We start from the raw sequence: 16,277 nt of genomic DNA, 5'->3' as shown, positions 1-16,277 counted from the left end.
TTAGGATTCTAATGTCCTAGAGCAGTAGCAGCACCTCTGCAGTGTGCCCTGAAATCCTGGATGAACATCCAGTTTCTTCTCACTGACACTGCTTTTGTACTGGGCTTCCTTTAGGCTTAGAATTGTGTTTTGTTCCTCTCTTGAGCACAGCTCCTCAGTGTTGCTATTCCTACCCGTCTTCCCCAGCTCCAGACACCAAGGAAAAAGGTTTTAGCAATCTTCAATATAAATACCTGGGTTTTGCAAACACCTACTAGCACATTGAGATGGAAAAAGATGTGAAATTACTTAACAATTGAGAGCTACCTTACAAAAAGTAGTAGAAGTTGTGTCAAGATTTCAGCTGTCATGAGGACAGCTACCACATTTTTTATCTTCCTCAAGGAGGAATATAATTATTCCTGTTTGGAACACTTTTCCTCGACTTTAAAAATTCAGTTTTTTGACCCCTGTCCCTTGGGAAAAAGAACTATTTAAAAACTAGGATAAGCTACCAAGCCAAGGCCAGGGGTTGCACACCCTGGCTGATGATGAGGTAGAATGTGTGGTCAGTTCACAGACTTTTACACCACTAAGTTTCATAGACACAAAACAAACAGCTTACATTTGTGAGGCCTCTGAAACAAATCTAAAATGAAAGCTTTTGAAAAAAAAAGTACTTATAAAAAGCTCAATGCCAGAACATTTCAGTGAATATTTTTTTTATAAGGAAAAAGAAAACACGAACTACAATGTTGAGTTTCTCATAGGAATCTCCACCCATGAAGAGCTTCATTACTTAGATGTACAAGGTCTTGAGGAATCTCATTGTGCTTTCCAGTTATCCCAGCCTCAGGCAAGACATGAACTATCATGTCTAGACATCCCTTTCTAACTAGACTTGTAGTATAATTTGTTGAATAGAGTAAAATATTTTATGTTTCATAATACTGCTAGGCCTGATCAAGTTGTGTTCTGATTTTTTTCCTTCTATTTTCTTCAATAAGGTAATTGTCTTCCTTTTTCCATACTTCTGAATGAAATATAAATCCACCCCCCCTTCACAAGAGATACCCTTTAATTTGTGAATTTCCCTTTATTCATTTAAAATATGGAATTTGCCTTGCTCAAAAGGATATTGTCCTGCAGGACAGTATTCTTGACTTTATAGACACTAACTTTGGCTTGGCCAGACTCACCCTCAGACTGCTAAGACAGCTAACTCAGAACTGGGATACACTTGGGCTATGGCCAAAGATGCCAAAAACTGCATAGTATGACAAATATTTTTCTCAGAAGTCAGCAAATACTTTGAAATCTCTATTTCTTGGTGGAAACCAATCAATTTTTTTTCCATCAAATAAGGCTGGGATGTAAATGTCAGTAAGAATAAATCAATTTACTGGCAATCATGGAACAGTCTGATATGATAGAACAAGATTTGCTAAAGAATGGGAAAGTCTTCTTCCCATGTGACAGGAACATCAGATCTCCTCAGGGCAGCTATGAAACCAAGGTTAACTAGGGAAAATGATAAGTTGTGGGAGGCTGTAACAATGGAGAAATGGGGTAGAATGCAGAGTCTGTGGTCTTCTTATATACACTTTATACATATATATAGCTCTATATATTCTTGCCTGATATGTACTTATTTATTAAGCATAGTTATTATTTCTTGTCAAAAGTAAGTGAGATATTCACAAAAGAATGTGAGAACATTAGTGTATCAGAATCTTAATGCTTTTGTGAAACATATTTATAAAATTGTTTTTTATAATAGGAGTAGGTGTTCTTTGACACTGGCAATAACTTAAGCTATAATCAGAATAACTCTGCTGGTTCTTAATCACAGTAACAATGAGTACACAGTAACAATGAGTAGGGATGAGAACTAAAGTTCTATATCCAAAATTATTTTCTGTACAGGATGTCAATACATAAAAAATATAATTTTTCCTTCCATTAATGCCTTTGAAGAAAGAAAACCATTCTTTCTAATAAGTAAGGACTTTTTTTTTAGAAAAAGATCTTCTATTTTATAAAATCAGATTACATCATCTATTCATAGTATATATTTATTCATAATCCAGATGATGTTTTTTGGGGGAATGTGTGCTCTTTTCTTATGTAGGTTATTTTCTGCATTTATTAAATCCAGGTTGTGTAGAATGCTTTTCATTAAAGAAAGAAATTTTGATTACTTTCGTTCTCTTTTCCCTTACTTTTAATCTAGGTGGCCACGATGGAAACAAATCCATCAAATCCTATAAGAATAGGTAGATGATGAATAGAACTGCTCAGTGATTGACCAAGGCAGTGGTCAAAATCCAGAGCACCAAATCAGCACACTACAGTGATGATTAACACGCTATAAAAATGTTGACTGATGAGCACCTTCTATTCTTGGGCTCCAACACGACACGACATTTCCTTAAACCGGGATAATTGAAATACGCGACTGCAGAGTGAACCTGACAGGCAGGGGAAGGTGCATGGCAGAAAGAACAGAAAAGAAAGAAGAAACAAGGAGTGTTGTGATTAGGCACATGAGAACTATAGTTCATGATACAGGCAGTGGTTATTTTTGGGTACCCAGAATTGAAGTTAACTGGATGTAATCTGAACCTTAGTAGCTGCAAAATTTACAGTTGCATACGTAACAGAAGATCTCTATATGAAAAAATGCCTGTAGTCCTCTCTAGAGTAACATTTTAGGTCCCCCAAATACCCAAACTCACAAAAGCCATGGTTTCATAACTGATTTTTCAGAGGATTTTGATGTTCCACCGTACCAAGCAGCTCAGCTTTAGCCTTGAACTGCACATTAGCAGTCCCAAGAATACCAAACTGGCAGTTGGTTCCCTTTTGGAAGGTAAAACCTGTGTCACTAGCAATCCTGCACCTTGCTACCATTTCACTTGACTTGGTATGTTTGTAGGGCCACCAAAAACACCTCAGAAAACAATTACAGCTCTGGAAAAATTATCATGAATCACATTATGTATTCAGCTATTTTCAGGTTAAATAATATTATTAGTAAGTGAGTGGAATCCCATGACTCTGATATTGATAATAAGGCAGAGACCACAGAGAAATCTCTTTAGTAGGCTACACACAAATCTGTCAGGAGCTAGAACTTTCTAGTGTTACTGAGTTGGAAATCTCATTCATGGCTGTGAGCATTGCTGCATCTTGAATTGACATTAAATTAAATAATATCCCAGATGCAATATGGCTGAGGGAGTTATTCATAATGCAGAAGTTATTGGTTGAATGTTTAATGTAGCCTCTCCATCACTCTGGCCCTGTCTCTTACTTTTGGCACATAAACCTAGCCTAAAAAGCAAAACTTTTTTGATTAACCAGCATGTCTATTTCCATTCATGTTGTTTTGCCAAAGAGGTACATGATTAGAAACCAAGAAACTTATGCAAAAGCTGCTGCAAAGAGAAAGACTTGCATTTTTTAGCATTGAGAGAGGGCAAGGGCTTCTTCAAATACACCAATAACCAAAGGAATACTATGGAAAATAGGGTGCTGCTGCTGAAAAAAAGCAGAGGTTGAAGAGAAGACTGAATACTCATTTTGCTTCAGTCTTCACTTATGCGGCCAGCCCGCAGGAATCCTTGGCTCAGGAGGCCATTGAGAAGGTCTGGAGAAAAGTTGACCCCACTGTGGACTGTATTTATTGTAATTGTAAATATTATTGTAATCTTTCTATTAAATTGTAACTCTGACCTGAAATATCTCACAAGGTAATTGAGTGGGTTTATTTCTCCCATTGGTTTACTTTCAAACCAGTGCAATTACTGTTCCATCAGGCTAGTCCATCTGTTCCTTTGGGTCAGGGTACCAGTTCTCTTGCAGTTCAGGAGTTTTTCTGACTGCTACCTTTAATTATTTATGCAAAGTGAAGCTATACTATCTAATATTTCTAAAAGACAGGATGAGGGAGGCCCATGTATAACTTTTTTGTATGTCAAAGGAAACAATCCAGTTTTTAAGCTTCTGAAGTGTGAATCAGTCTTTAGGTCACAGATTTTAGACTGTGTAATTGTATTCTAGAGACACAGCTGCAGCTGTTAAGCTCAAGAGGCAGATACACGCATGAAAGTCAAACATTACAAGAGCCAATATGTAAAACTCCAATCCAGTAGAAATCTGTTTCCAGACCTCTTCCAGGGAAAATTTCTCCTGTTCTCCTTTGATTTATCCACAGAAAGCATTCGAAATTATGGTACAGAAAAGGTAAGATTAGAAGCTTTTCACAAATCCTTTACTATTTGGAGAGAAAAGGTATTTTCTGAGCCAAGATGGCTCTCAAGAAGAAAAAATTATAGTTCTGTACTTGATTTGCTTTCTGTGAAGTATCATCCAAGCACACACACTTAGGTACAATAATCTGCAATGTAATGTACTGTTTTGTTTAGCAGCAAATAAAATGTGACCTCTTCACTTTAATGAAGAGACATCTGGAAAACTTCCCATAAATGCATCTTTTCTTGTAGACAAATGTAAGGAGACTACAGTACCTAGCTAATCAAGAACCTTAAGCAATAATTCAAAGCTCCTGGCTTTTAAATCATTACTACTGCTCTTCTTGTGACATAAAAAGAAAATGCTGCCAACATCACTCCTTAGCAGATAATAAAAAACTGTTAGCAGTGGAAAATTTTGGACACAGTGGATGTAACCAACATCTCTTAAGCAGGTGCCTATCTCACTTGTGAAAATTACTCTCAGTGGGAGGTTTGGAGGTTTTGCTGCTTTGAACAGCCTTGAAAATGTTGTAATTGGAAGACCCAAAACCTAGAACCAAATATCCTGACTGAGGTTCCTCATGGCTCATATCCAGAGAAGAATCTTGTTTTGATGTTTATAGCTTGGTCTTCCAAACATACGAAAGACAAATCCCTCCCAAAACAAAACAAAAAATATTCAGAGTTCTCTGCAATGTGTTGGGATAGGAAAAGTTTCAATGTTTGGATCAATTTCTGTCTCTACCCAGGTCACTTTTTTGCCTTCTTCACATTTATTAAAATCCCAATGAAGAATGAAAAATTGTCAACTGTTTGACAGGTAGTTTGGCAGGTAGCTGCTTGACAGTAGCTGGCTGGCTGGTTTATCCCCAGCCAGCCAGCAAGGCCCACACAGCTGCTCACTCACTCCTCCACCACCAGGGTGGAGGAGAGAATCAGAGGGCTAAAAGCTGGAAAACTCGTGGTTACAGCTAAAGAAAGTTTAATATAGCAGGCAAAAGCTGCACACAAAAAGAAAGAAAAGCAAGGAATTGATTCATCACTTCCCATGTTTGGGTGGGCATTCAGCCATCTTCAGGAGAGTCAGGCACCATGTCATGGTTTGAAAGCAAAACGAGTGAAAGGCTCCAAGTCAGAAATACAATTTAATAAGAAGAAAAGAAAAATAAGTAAAATGAAATAAAATAAATGCAATAATACAAAAGACCACTGACAGAGTCAGAATACAACCTGAGCAGGATGGTGGAAGCAGTCCAGGTGAAGTGCTCTTCCTGAAGCAGTGATCCTGTAGAAAGGTCTGGTAGCTCTGGTCCTCTGGGAATCCAGTAGGTAAGGGCTGCTTGCACTGTCCCACATACCAGCTTTTATCCAGGTGAGAATGCTTGGCTCCTCCCCCTGGGCAGAGCATCTCACAATGGGATGATGAGTCGTGAAGTGGGTCCTTGATGGCCCATTAAACAGAGATAACCCCTGGAGGGAGTTACCTGTGAGTCATGGGCCAGGCGTTGATGGGCCATTAGCAAAAGATTAAGGCAGGGGGCCTGGGAAACACTACTCCAACAATTGGATTCAACAGTTCATGAAGATGGTGATAGAATACTTTGTGCACATTCTATACTACAACCCAGGACACACCATCACATGTAACTTGGGAACATGAACTCCAACATTCCAAATGTCACCTCCTTTCTCCTTCTTCCCTCCACTTTAAATACTGATCATGATGTCATATCTTCGGAAAATCCCTTTGGTCACTTGGGGTAACCTGTCCTGGCTGTGTCTCCTCCCAGGCATCCCCAGTCCCTTCACCAGTGTGGCAGTATGAGAAGCAGAACAGGCCTTGGCTCTGTGTGAGCTCTGCTCAGCAATAACAAAAACACCCCTATATTATCAACCCTGTGTTCAGCACAAATCCAAAACGCAGCTCCATGCCAGGCACTGGAGAGGAAACTAACTCCATCCCAGCTGAAACCAGCACAAATAATTGTCTCGTTGCAGGTGGCCCATTGGTGCTTCAAAAGCTGAAACTCAGCCACTTCTTTTACCATCTGTAGCATACAAAAATATTATGAAAGAGAAAATCTAGTGCCAAAAAGGTGGAAGATGTCAGAATTTTGGTGAGAAATAGAGAAAGTATCTGTTACTAATGAAAAATCTGTAGCTTTTAACAGAGAATAACTATAGGCATTTTATTATGGCAAAGATATATTATGGATGAGCTATTGATTTTTATGAATTACACAGTCTAGTGTTTACAAACTATTCTGAGAACAATATGATTTAGAAAACTGTAGAAATTTAGACATAATTGCTATTTTATTAATGTTGGTGTACTTTTTCTTTTACCTCAGAAAGAGGTTGAGAAAGAATTGGGGCAGGAATTCACTGGCTGGATCAGGTCCACAAAGTTCTTATGCAGGCAAGTTATGTGTCCCTCAGAATTAAGATTCTGTTCAGGGGAAAGTAGGCTGGAAAATGAAATTCAGTTGATCCCACTGGCCAGGCAGATGGATCAGAGATGGAGGGATAGGGTGGCGCAACCCTTTTGAGAGATTTAAGAGAGTACAACCCTATCAAAGATATTTGGTATACAGGATGGGGCCTTCCAGGCTGGCACCAAGCAGCAAGGAAAAGAGAAACACGGTTCTGCCTCCAGCCAAACCCTGGCACTCTCCCTGACTGTTACTGACTTAATTCCAGGTTCTTGTGTGCTCTGCCTTCAGCAGAGGCACAGGTTTAATTTTCTCCCCATAGTCCCTGCAGGCTGCTTGTTATGTTCTCCCCTCACCCGACCAGGGCTGTGCTGCCAGGGCTCAGTTCCCTTTTTCCTCACCTGCCTCCTTTTCAACCTTGGAAAAGTCACAAGGGAAAGTGATCCTGATCCTCAGGTTTAGGAGACTAATTCTCACTCTCACTGTTTCTTCACATGTCCCAAAGTCTGTCAGTCTTGTCAATACAGACCAGCTTGGTCTCATGCCAAAGCCAGGAACACTAGGTGCCTTGTAACAAGCCTCACACATGCCAAGTGGATGGGTGGAGGATCAAAGTGAAGTGCTGATGTCAGGGGTGTTTTATGTCTGACTCAAAGGCTTCAGCACTCAGCTCTGAGATGGTCACAAGCTAAAACACTAACCCACACATTATTTATTCTGCAATTTCTCAGAACACCACTTTGTGTGAGAACATCCCTTTTGTACTTCAAAAGGGACAAAAGAAATACTAAAGAAGATGTCCTTAGGATTCTCATTGGTGAGACAGATTCTTAAAAGAAGGTAACTAAAATTCAATTATGTTTAAATGGTGGCTGTTTGTCTGGAGAAGATAATGTTGATACTGTCTACATGAAGTCCTAAGATATAAGGAAACTGAGTTGGCTTTTAGGCTGAGTTAGAATGCAGACATCTAGGAAAGCAGAAAGAAAGCACTATAACTGCTTATATTTCTATTAATGGTAAAAAGGTGATGGGGTTTTCAGTTCTTTCAGATATTCTGGAGGTTGCCCAAGGTACATCACTTCTAAACAGAGCTTATTAGCAATTTACCACTCACAGTTGGTTTAATCCTGTGGAAAATTTTTTACAATAATCGTCTGTTTGTATTCATAAAAAAACTTTTATCTGGGATATATATGGTATTTCACAGTCTTTGAATATTTTAACATGTTGCTGTTAAAGATGTTGCTTGGTCTCAATGTTCTCCATAGTCCAAGCTGTGTTTGGGAACTGTGATTCCAGAGCACTGCCTTCTCCTGTTGGTGCTTTTTTATGTCCTGCCTAGACTTTGACTTGATACTGTTCAAAGGCACTGGGGTGTTATACACTCAGATATACCATACTGCAGCCCTTTTGGTTACTTTCTTCAAGGATTCAATAGTAATTTACCTTGAAATGCGCATTTAGTGACTTGACTCAAAGGAATAGCTCTTTTGCTTCCAGGAAAATGGTTGCTTGGAAATACGACATATGGAATCAATTTATATTAGTTGGAAGAGTTACTAAGAAGAAACTGTGAGGGTTTTTTTTTTTTTTTTACACCATAACCACTCTGCACTAAACAGCTTTAACAGGCACTCTTAATGATTACCCCACATTTACGGCTGATGAATAGCAAACTGTATTTTGGCATAGTTTTTTTACACTTCGTGGGAGTTTCATTAGGTCTGCTGTTTTTATGTACTTCTTGTGAGGTGAGGACTTACCTGGCCTTAAAGAAGCTCTCTGCAAATGTTTGAGTGCTGAGAAATTCAGCACAAGATGAGAAACCTCCTGTGGACAAACACTAGGACAGTTAGAGTGTCCTGTGCAATTTTAGCCACTGGTCTGTCTGTAATTGTGACCAAAGCACAGACATTACTTACTTACTCAGCAGTGGTGCTGTCAGCTCTCCCCTGTCTTCCTCTCTAGAGAAAAATTTGCAGTAATTGAATTTTCTCTTGGGCTTCACAAGATTCTGCTCATATATGCATAAAACAAACCAAGACTTTCCGTACAGGTAATCCAGTGTTAAGAAGTCTGTGAATAAGCTACAGTCAGTGGAGGTACCACAGACTTCCTTCTTTGCACAGCTACTCATTTTATACAGCAGTAATCTCCATAACAAGCATGTGCAGCAGCTATTAAGGATTTAACTTATATGCAAATTTAAAGGTACATAATTGATTCTCTTCTGCATGGAAACATCCAGACAACAAAATACTAAACTTACAGTTGTTTTTCTCATTTTATTCTACCTGTGCCTCACTTATCCTGCTGATTGAGAAATATGTTACTGTGCATACAGCAATAAAACAGGAATATTTAGACTTTTTAAGAAGACTATAATCTTCTGATTATTTTTGGTTTGTTATTGTTTTTGTTTTGCTTTGTTTTGTTATTTATTCATATGGACAATGCACTGATTTTGTTTTTCCCTGTCTAAACACCATGAGGAAACTAAAAGTAGAGTTTTTATGACATAATTTTTATATCTCTAGAAATATTGTACCTGAGTAAATGCCACATGACAGGAATCCCTGTTATCTTCTGTAACTCCTCACTTCCTGGTTTTCCTTAGTTACCAGCTCTAGATCTGGAATTGCAAGAAATGGTGAGATCTGCCCCAGCTGTCAAAAAGGGAAAGCACAAAAAAGCCCATGAGGATACAAGAGACTTCATATGTCAATTATGAGAATCAAGTACAGATAATCAAGTGGTTCTCAAGGAAGGTATTCATGTAGTTGTGTTGCTGTGCATGAGGCCTAAGACTTTCACAGCTTTGTGGGATATTTAGTCTTGTGTCCTGAATCCTTAAGATAGGTATCTGTTGTGTTACATCCTACAGTCCCCAGTGGACAAACACAGGTGGTACTTGCCTCAGAAACTTTATAATGTAACAAAATGTCTATAGTACTGTCTGTAGACACAAATGTAGACACTGGCATGCATATATTAAGTTGAGGGTTTATATTTTATATGGAATAGATTTTCTTCTTGTTAAAGGAAGCCTTTTTCTTTTCTCCTCATCTTTGCATGTTTCATGGAGAGCAGATACTCTGTCTGGGCTTGCGTGCACACTGCTTCTTTCTAACTGACCCCAAGCACTCTTGATTTTTATGAAACCACATCCTTCTCAGTCTCTCCATTATGAGAGTGCTCTTGTCACTTCCTCCCTGTTCAGCACTGGTTAGCCTGCTGCACTTAGCTCCTGCCCCCACCTGTGGAAAGGTTGTCTCCTCATGATCTGCTCTCTCTAAATCTTGTTCAGAGAATTGTCTCAGGAGCAGAACTGACGAGGCAGCAATGGAAAGGGGGTAGGAACCCCTGTGAGGATCCTCCCACAACCCTCTTTCCCAGGATAAAAAAAGAGCAGGGATAAAAGTAAATGATGTAATAGCCTTTTCTGCCACAGAGCACAAGGTATAACAAAGCCCTAGGGACATAATGCTGAAACATTACCTAGGGAGGTAATGTTGAAAATGCTAATGCCTTAGTGGATTTTTGAGATATCTTGATAAAAATTAGTGGCTAAAAGACAAATGTTGCAGAGTGGAAATGTCAGCGATACAGGACAATCAAAGTGTAAAGAGAGCAGGTGAGGCACAAGCTTGCACTTGAGTTAAGCAGGTGTGTTGGCTGGATTAATTTCTGCTACAATGGCATATAAAACATCAGCCCTCCAGCTGCTGAGTTTGTGGGGTATTTCAGATTACAATAGATATGAAAGGAAAAAAGACATATTAATGGGTATTACTGATATGTTAGTGCACATGTGAGAGGTGTTTTTTAGAGATTTTATTATTATTTAATTTGTGAATTAATGAATTAACCAAAGATATATGATGCAAAGCATGGAAAAATTGTTATTTCTGTTGTAATTGTGGTAGATGTGGCACTGATAGCTTTTACTGCAAATATTATTAATTTTGTCTCTATTATAATATCTAATAGTTAACAATCTGTGTCACTTTAATTAACATCTTACCATAGCCTAAACTAATTAATATACTATATAACTTCTATATATTTGCACACAAATTCTTTATAGACACTATATATATATGTGCATATATATGTGATAGGCATATAATATATATATTATAATATTATAGCATTATAGTATATTAAAAGTATATTATATATACTTTTTTTTTCCTTTTCTCCTAGGGAACTGATAAAATAATCATACAAATATTTCATAGTTTAATTTCTTTTCCAGCAGTTTCAATAGAAGGAAAAGAAGAAAGAAAAAAATAGGGGTCTGTTTTATATTTCATTTGATTGCTGGGAAATGACAAGTGAAATTTCTGTAGCTAATTAATTTTGTTACAGTTTTTTCTAATTCATATAACCCCATTCTGAGCAGGGGCAATTGCCCTAGTGCCATTGACTTCCCAGTTTCTAGTCCCCAATGAGCCTAATAAATGACTCCAATTTAAACGTGATTAGGAGCAATTCCTGCAGTGATACATTCTAAGAATCAAGGAACACATTCAAGATTTCCTAGACTTGTGCAGTAATAATGAAGAAAACATTCACCTCATTGTTTGGTCAGCTGGGATCCTTGTCTTGCCTGTGGAAAGAATCTGTGTGGGATTTCTGGGGTCAATAAAATTCTTTATTTAAAAAGGGATGGTGAAGGATGCAACAGAATGGATACAAGAGCTATCAGTCTTTGAAGCACAGAATGTCATTTGCATTCATCTTGGTAACCTATTGACAGGCAGTATGGCTCTGTGTGCAATTTGCACATCAGTCACAAATTTTGCAGTACTTTAATGTAAGAATATTTGATCCATAAGTCCTCATGACCCATGGATTTCTAATAGTATCTGGAAATAAATATAAATGTTACAAGCATGCTTTGTCCCTATTTATGTATGAATCCATCATCTAAGATTTTAGCAAAGAGTTAATGAAAGGACACAAATATATCTACCTAGCAGAGAAAGGCATAGCCTAAACCTAAAGTCCACTGGATACATATAATGTATTTGTGGCTAGTGAGTACTTCCAATATACCATCAGTTAGAACTGGTTGTGTCATTTGCTTACACAGAATGGAAGTAAGAATTATGGCTTTTTGTTCTGCTACAGAAAAAAGCCTTCTCAGAGTGGATTATACCAAGCTAATGATAACTAATCATATCAAACAAATAATTAGGCAAAACAATCACAAGCTTGTGCTGCAAATGTCCTTAGGAAACCAGTTGTGATCTGGGACCCACTGAGACCTGGTTGCCATCAGGATCTGCACTGCTGTGTGGGAATGTGTCTGGCAGGTGAGCTGTAGTTTGGACAGAGTGATTCACCAGATACTCATCTTGGGCCCTGCAGGAAGTGACCAGTGACTCCTTACTAGCTTAAATGGCTCATAAAGTGGGTTTGTGTTCAGGTTCTGCATTGTTAATTGCTGAGGAATTCTATCCTGGCACTCATTCGACACAACAGAGTGGGATCAGCTTGTCCACAGATGGATTTCCTGGCTTGGCTATGGTCTACAACTGGTTCTTCAAGGGCCAGCTCAGGGAAAGAGGTAAGAAGCACAATTAACTAATCTCAGACTAGTACAAATACTGAAGGTATGCAGAAGACTGTTTCTTTGAAAGAAAATGTGTTTTGTCCATTTTAGATACTAGTAACACTGAAGATAATCACAACTCATTCAACACAAGACTTAAGAATAATTTCTAAAGGAAGGACCATTCTACTGAAAATTCACGTCTTTTAAGTCCTCTTACTCTGCAATCGTCATACACCAGATGACTCGAGAGAGCTGTATGGGGGCTGAGGAAGTAAGGGACGATGCTTCCTCTGCTCTTGTCCCTCTTTTGATCTCTGGCCCTCATCACAGTCATATTTCATCACGAGGTGCTGTGCGTTCCTCCAAAACCATGACTGAGAAAACGCAGCCTTGGATAAAGGCTCCACTTGGCCGGAGGCACGATGCGGCAAACCTGGTCACCGAACGGGGGCAGAAGAAAAGAACGCGCACTGCACCTCCTGAAATCGGGGCTGTCGGGTTATCCCTCGGTGCCTCTCATTTGTTCACACCACTGCACAGCCCTCCTGGAAGAACCTTTTCTACAGAGCCACGCTGACCTCAAGAGCCCTGTGGCCGCCCGGTGAAGTCACGCCCCGGTTTTTTAGGGCCGGGCCGGGGGCGGCGGGAGCTGTGCCCGTGGGGAGCGGGCCGGGCGCTCGGCCGCGGGCCGGGGATGCTCGGAGGCGGCGGTGGCGGCGGTGGTGGCGGTGGTGGCGGTGGCGGCGGTGGCGGCGGTGGCGGCCCGCCAGGTGGCAGCAGGACCCCGCGGACGGGAGCGGGGCCGGGCCGGGCCGGGGCTGTGCGCGCCGCCGCCGCGGGGCCGCGCTGCTGCTCCGCCGCCTCCGCCTCCGCCCGCCCCGCGCCCGGCGCTCCGCCCGCAGCCCGCTCTGACCGCGGGGGCTCCGCGGGGGCCGCCGGCCCGGGGCTGTCCGGGGAAGCCGCCCTCGGCAGCGCTCGGTAGTTGGGTGCAATTAGCGGCGTAACCCGCGCCAGCGCGACCCGCGGTAGAGACAAAGCTGTTTGCAAATCCCCCGCCCCATCCCCCGCGCCCGCGGTCCGACGCCGTTCCCCAGACTGTTTTTAATGATACGGTGCGCGGAGTAACTTGAAATGAATGACAAGGTTCTCGACTAAAAGGCGGGGGAGGCGGTGTCCTGCGGTGGGGCCGGGGCTCGGAGCTTTGGCCGCTGCGCGGGCAGCGGTGCCGGGGCGCGGAGCTCCGCTCGTCGGGCAGCCCCGGGGCCGCGGAGCCCGGCGGAGGTACGGCCCGGGGCGGGCGAGGGTGCGGGGTGGGGAGAGCCGGGGCGGGGGCGGTCTCTGCCTCTTTCCAGGTGCAGGAGAAGCGCTTTTTGGTGTGGAGCGCTCGCGTGTGTGTGTGTGTGTGTGTCTGCCTATGGCTCTGGGGGGTTTGTAGGTGTTCTGGCTGGGGCTCCGAATTTTCGTCTGCAGGCTCTGCTTTATCTGAAGACCTACACGATTTCTTCCCTTAGAAGGTGGCTTGCTTCCTGGCATGTACTTATCTAACTCCCACCCCCGAAGATAAATGTTTCAAAATACTGAGAGGACATGACTACGAAAACCGCTGTGCTGTGGGGAGGACTGGAGGATGTGAGGGCTGGTGAAATTCTTAAAAATACGGTAATCGGCATGAGCGTTAGTTTCTGTAAATATATTTGTTATATACATATATAATACGGAGTTCTGTGTAAGCTAGTAACAGGAAAAATAATAAGAGGTCTTTCTGACAGGACTTTCATTTGCATCTCTCCTTCTCTCTCTCACACATCTTTCTGTTTGTCTCCTCTATATTCTGCTTTTATTACAAGAAGTTTGTTAATACGACATGTCAACGTTGCTGGCTTCAGACTGCAGCACTTTTTTAGAAAACCAGACCGAAAAAATTTCCCCAAATCTCCACTTAATGGCACAACTGGTATGTATAAATAAAATCTTCATTATTTAAAGTGACGTGGATGTGGTTTACTCTATAGCCTCAGTAATTTAAACAGCACCTATCTGCTGCAGATAGAGTTGCTATGCACCTCTCTACTAGTGAGTTTGAAAATTCGAACCCGGCTTTGATTTATTTCCTCTCTATCAGTGATTAATGCGCCATAATTAGCTAATCTCAAAGCCATTATTTACAACCGGGGCAGACAAAGGGAAAAACTGATGATCCAGCACTTAACTCGGTTTGAAATTATGAAACTGAAAAAAATGTTTAGGTCTCGTCTCGGAACCGGGCAGCCACTCCGATAACAACAACAACAATAACAATAACAACGGCAACAACTTAATCCATTAATTATAGCTGATTCCTTTCTCGGCCGAAAATGTATTTGTGCCATCTCTGAGTTTTAAAATCAGTAATCATCTTCTGCCCGTCTTCTGTCTCCCCCTTTGCCGCTGTGTTAAGCAGAGGACCTAAATCTGCGCCGCCCAAACGCGCGGCCGGTGGGCACGGGCACCCAGGAGGAAGCCCACGGCCACAGCCGCAGGGAGTGCTCGCCATTCCCGGCCCCCAGCCCCGCCCGAGCCGGGTGCGTGGTGGCCCCGTGGTCGCCCCGTGGTGGCCCCGTGGTCGCCCCGTGGTCGCGGCGCTGGTGGCCGCTGTGAGCGCGGCCGGGGGGCAGCGGGGCCGAGGTCGCCGTGCGCCGGCCGGGGCTGCCCGCCGCTGTCCACCGATTTCCTCAACCTTTTGGGTTAAATCCTGAGATTCTTCTTTTTTTTTTTTTTTTTTTTTTTTTTTTTTTTTTTGTTTTTGTTTTTGTTTTTTGTTTTTTTTGTTTTGTTTTGTTTTGTTTTGTTTTTGTTTTTGTTTTTGTTTTTTTTTAGACTGTGGGAATAAGGCTTTCTAACAGTATCCTAATCCCCCGACCCCAGCCAGCCCGAGAAGATAGGCAGGCTTCGTCTGATCTGGAAATGAGAGGGAAGACGGGAAGTGGAAAATACATGAGAATAGCAGGGAGGGAATGAAGAAATTTTATTGAGAAATTTAAATTTTAAAAAAAATAAATTAGAAGAGAATAAAAACAAAACCCGAGGGGCGTTGGGGTAGGGGCAAAGCAAAAGTGCTTGGCGTAAGCTGGTGCTGATTGTCCTAGAGAAGAGGTGCAAACGTTCTTTGTTCCGAGATGCCTTATCAGGGGGGCACACAAGTCATCCTCATAGCGAAAAAATATTAGCACCTTGAGAAAGAATAAATGAAAAGGAAAAAAAAAAAGAAAAAAGGAAAAGAGAATCCATTAAACTCTCCCCGCCCTGTTTATCATTCTTGGGGTATAAAACCCCAAAAACCAAACCAACACAAACCAACATAATCTGTAACCTTTCCAGTTGCTACTCGCTCTCCCCCTCGCTCTCTACTCTCCTCTCCCTCCCAAACAAACAATGATGTAGAGATGATCGCCCCGTGCCCGCTGTAACGCGGCGACATGGAACAAACCGGGAGGGACCGGGCTGGGGAGGGAAGTGAAGAGCTGCAAGGATGGACATCCAGGGCAGTGCGGGACTAGCCCCCTCCCTCGGGCCAAAATCTCCTCCTCGCTTTTCCTTTTCCCTCCTCTTCTTGTCTAATGAAGGATTGATCGAGACATATGAGTAATGCCTGATGCTACTTAGCCCTGAAAAAAAAAGAATCCAGGCTCTGAACTCCAAAGAATTTTGCATGGGATTTTGGTTCTGAGAAATACCCCTGTTTGTCCTAAATCCAACCACAAGGGAGGGGGTTGGGTGAGGGGACATCTGTTTAATTTGAAGCAATAAATACGCCGGATCTGTGACTGTTTGGGTGTTTCCATTTTTAAAGATGATTAATCCCACCCTCCACCCCCCCTTTCCAATTCGACTGTAAAGAAATGGATTAGGAATGGTATCAAGAAGGATTATTCATTTATATCAGGCAGATGGAGCTGTACAGTAGGGTTTCAAAGAAACAAAGAAAATGGTTTCTAAATGGTTGTTTGGCATGAATTATTTGGTGGATTTGCAAACAAGCAAGGCGAAGCACTGTACAGCAAG

At 41.7% G+C, this 16,277-nt stretch overlaps 1 long non-coding RNA gene across 2 annotated transcripts in view; it reads left to right on the top strand.

The window, feature by feature from the left end:
* LOC310922625 overlaps window positions 1–15,498 on the top strand; it is a 275,851-nt gene extending 260,353 nt beyond the window's left edge. For both annotated transcript variants that reach the window (XR_014592455.1, XR_014592456.1), the window contains exon 2: window positions 14,973–15,498. This is a non-coding gene — a long non-coding RNA (uncharacterized lncRNA). The remainder of the gene's footprint in view (window positions 1–14,972) is intronic.
* The last annotated feature ends 779 nt before the right edge of the window (window positions 15,499–16,277 follow it).

This window comes from Zosterops lateralis (assembly GCF_965231275.1).
Source record: "Zosterops lateralis genome assembly, chromosome: Z".
Taxonomy (NCBI): domain Eukaryota; kingdom Metazoa; phylum Chordata; class Aves; order Passeriformes; family Zosteropidae; genus Zosterops; species Zosterops lateralis.
The sequence above is the reverse complement of the archived record's forward strand: the minus strand, read 5'-3'. Positions and strand labels throughout refer to the sequence as shown.